This window comes from Seriola lalandi, unplaced genomic scaffold (genome assembly GCF_002814215.2).
Source record: "Seriola lalandi dorsalis isolate HSWRI2012SDOR001 ecotype SW California unplaced genomic scaffold, Sedor1 jcf7180002051107, whole genome shotgun sequence".
Lineage (NCBI taxonomy): Eukaryota > Metazoa > Chordata > Actinopteri > Carangiformes > Carangidae > Seriola > Seriola lalandi.
The window spans coordinates 10,789-14,883 of record NW_019521660.1 but is presented as its reverse complement, the minus strand read 5'-3'; the positions used below and the strand labels follow the sequence as shown (position 1 = coordinate 14,883).

Here is a 4,095-nt window from a genome sequence, read left to right as displayed (position 1 = left end):
GCTCAGAGCCACAGAGGAGACGAGCAGCAAGAAGAAACAAGCTGCAGATCGAAAACACGATCAAATATTCTTCGTTCTGAGTATTTTTAGAATAAACTTACATCATAGAAAACTGCAGTGACACTGTGAATTGAAAATCATGCAGCTCATGACTTTTCAAATAGTTTTTTCTGTTCTTCAGTTTGATTGTGACGATGAATGTTGGAGTTTCTTTAAGTGACACACAAGATTCAGGACTTATGGGATCTAATTTACAGGAAATGTTTCTGTTGAAATCTCCTTCAACAAACTGCAGCTAAAGCAGAGTGACTTTAACTGTGAACACAAGGTCGAGTTTTATCAGCAAACTGTGGAAAACTGGCGGGAAATTTGGAATTTTTGGGTGAAATTTTGAGGAATATTTGCAAAACCTGTTTCTGTTGAAGTGTCCTTGAACAAGACACATGACCTTTCACCTCTGACTCCTCCTCTAACAAAGGAAATACTCAATGAGATCAATACACATACACACAACTGACAGACAGCTTCAGTCAGCCAATCAGGAGTGATCTTACTAATAGAGGTGGGAGGAGGTTGAAGCACATGGTCAGAGCCACAACGTCTCCACAGACATTTAAAATAATATTCAGTCTCTTCCACTTCAAAGAAAATGAGTTATTATGAGATATTATTCGATTATCTGACGGGTTCTGAGTTCACGTCAAACAGCACGAACAGCACGACCTGCAGAAACCTGCAGCCACGTATTTACATTCATGTATTTATACCGAAGATGTCTGTTCATATTTGTTTTCTTCTTCTTATGTTGATTGTCACCCACACCAAAGTAAATTCCTTGTATGTTGAAAATCCACTTGGCAATAAACCAGAGAAAGTTTTATGAGGACAGATTATAGAATTAGAAATCCTGTGGAACGTCAGAGTTACAGTCTTTAGATTTGCACTTGTGTGTGTTCAGGAGGCACTTTACAGTTTCCTTGTGTTAGTTTCAACCTGATGTCGAACTCACGTCTATAAACTTTCATGGCTTTGAATTTCACGTCTGATTCACAACCACAGGCTTCACAGTCATTCCTCATTTTAAATCTTATTAACGTTCATTTAAACCACAGAACAATCAGCATGTGTCCATGTGAGGACGCGGCTCAGTGCGTCCGGCTGTCTGCAGCTGTCTGCAGCCGTCCAACATGTCACTGCCGCACATGTCCTGCCGCAGGACGACACATGCACATGTCCTGCTGCAGGACGACACATGCACACGACCTGCAGTTTTCATCAAGACTAACATCACTGAACAGGAAGTGAGCCGCTCACAGAGCGACTGACCAGACAGTACAAGTGTTTCTGGATTCATTTTATAGTCACATTAAAAGTCAAAGTGACATGAAAAGTAAAAATGACACAAAATTAAATGTTAAATGTGTTAATTAAACGTGTGTGTGTGTGTGTGTGTGTGTGTGTGTGTGTGTGTGTGTGTTGATATTTACCTTGGTTTTAGGAGTTGAGGAGAACCTGTGAAGATGAGTTGCCGGCGGCGGGGATGCGATCACCGAGGCCGAAGAGCCGGAGAGGAGCTCTATTTAAAGGCTTCACGGTGGGGGGAGGGGGGAGGTCCAAATATGTGTGTGTGTGTGTGTGTGTGTGTGTGTGTGTGTGTGTGTGTGTGTGTGTGTGTGTGTGTTTACAGTATGAGTGGTTGAATCTGTGTCAGTGGCAGAGCTGTTCCAACATGTGTGTGTTTGTAAATCTATCTTTGTGAGGACCATCTTCAGTCAGGAGATTTTAGGAAAGTGAAACATTATTGACATTTTTTATAAACTTGAAGACGTCTTTGGAAGGTAAGGACATTTTCAGTAAATGTCCTTTTACGAATATGTCCCCATTTTCCAAAGTGTCTCTTTGCCAAAATTGTTCTCATACCCAGAAAGTGAGAAGATTTTTGTAAAGTGAAGCCAAGATCTAAAACTGAAATGGTCCTCACAAAGATAGACTTCCAAACACTCACATGTTGGAACAGATCTGCCGACCACGGACACAGAGGCAACGAGAGACACTTTGGAACATGAGCATGTTTTTGATATTGACTTTCTGAGGATGTCTTCATGTTTATAAGACATGTCAGGTAGAGAGCGGCGAGATGCAGGAGAGAGACGGGACAGACTGCTCCTTCCCTCCTGTTTGGTTTGTGGAATATGTCTAAACACTACAGTACCCATGCTCCTCGGCGTTCGCTCCTATGGAGAAGACCACCGGAGTCAGTCTAAGTTTAAACTGGGGGCCCAACATGACAGTGCTGACATGGCTGAGGCTTCAAGTTCATTTCACTTGTTTAGCATCAAATCACAATAAACATTATCTCGAGGCAGGACAGAGTCGGGTCGAGACCTCACAGTATTATAGAGACAAACTCAGCAGTTCCCACAATGAGCAGCAGCTGGTGACAGTCGAGAGGAGAAACCTCCAACAACCAATATCCATCCAATAACTTGTAATAGAGTTATTAGTAACAGCAGCACATGTCCATAGTCGCACAAAGTTTGCATGTAATTCCTGCGCGCATGTGAAATACACACATATCTACTCATGTGCAACACAATATGTGGACGTGTCACAGTGAGTGTGTTGGCTCAGGCTCAGCCATGTCAGCACTGCCATGATTGGCCCACACTTTAGACTCACTCACCTGCTGCTTCACTCTGTCACTAACGTATCAGCTGTCCACACGTCCTGCTGTGTCAGTCCCGTCCTCGTGTCCTCGCTCAGATCGCTGATGTCAAAAAGTCAAAAGGTCAATGTTTTCGTGCAGCATCTCAGCTTTGTCTTAGGAAGTCAACGTTTTGACAAGTGGATTTTCTTTTCTCTCACGTTTCACTTTTTATGTAAATGTTTTCTTATCCTTGGTGAAATTTTTTTTTTTTTTGACAAACTACTGACAAAACTGTATGAAGTAAGAAAAAAGTCAATACAAGTCCCAGAAGGCACTGCTGCAAGGAGCATCCAATCAGAGAGCTACAGCGTCTGTTGTCATTGATGACAGGCTGAAGTTAGAGATTTGTATCAACTGACAGTTAGCTAAGCCACACCCCCTTAGTAACTGTTGCTACGCCTGTCAATCTTTACATTCTGGATTGACAACAGCTGATTTACCATCAACATCCTGAGGAAGTTTAGAAAACGATAGGTCAGACAGAAATAAACAAAAGCAGCTCCTCATTTTATCTGTTGTACTAGCTAGCTAGCTAAATAAGCTAACACTGATTGATTGACGACGTCATCTTTGACAGACTTCACGTTTCCAGGCTTCGTCTACCTCGTTTTAAACCTGGGCCTCTGTGAGTCTTGAATGTGAACTTTAATGGCTACACAGGGTATCATGCTAACACGCTAACACGCTAACCAGCAGATGGTCTGTATACGTTCAGCAGCTCTGCTACTGTGATTCATTTAGTTATGTGCAGTGACTAATTCAATAACTTGTTTTCATTTAAAGATAACTGGTAGGAAACTATCAGTAAGTATTTGTAGTTTTAGCTTTGGCTCTGGCTAGTTTTGAAAAACTTACAATAAGTACGTAAAATATAATAACAGAAAAATTAAGGAAGCTAAAAAACCAGAATAAGCTCCACTTCAGCCGACTACACCAGAGAAATGTTGCTTCACACTGATGCATCCGGGATAATAAGCCAATGATATAATAATAGACTGTTGACAGAGGCCTACTGTAAAGCTGACAGGTGTAATGTATTATGTAAGTGGAGATAACTGTCTTTCTGCTTCTGTTATATAAGAACTGAAATTCATCCAAAACTAACACACACACACACGCACACACACACACACACACACACACTGCAGTCACTGTCAAACACTGTGTTTGTCAGTGTGTCTTTAACCTGAAGCTCCAACCTTCACTCTTCCCCCAAATTTGACCCTAAATATAAACCTTCTCCTAATCAGGGATGGAAACCAGTCCTCCTCTCAGGGGGGACGCCGGTCCAGTCTACAGTCCTTGGGGGGGGGGATGCAGGGACCCTATCAGCTGAAATTAAAAAAACACACCCCCTGCTCACGCACACACTTCAACCCATCTTATAT

At 42.1% G+C, this 4,095-nt stretch overlaps 1 protein-coding gene across 1 annotated transcript in view; it reads right to left on the bottom strand.

Annotated features, from left to right (window-relative positions):
* The window catches only part of LOC111649501 (nucleoside diphosphate kinase B-like), a 5,523-nt gene extending 3,930 nt beyond the window's left edge, over positions 1-1,593 (bottom strand). Inside the window, exon 1 of the mRNA XM_023399245.2 lies at positions 1,488-1,593. The gene's annotated coding sequence lies outside the window, so the exon portion shown is untranslated. The remainder of the gene's footprint in view (positions 1-1,487) is intronic.
* Between the last annotated feature and the right edge of the window lie 2,502 nt (positions 1,594-4,095).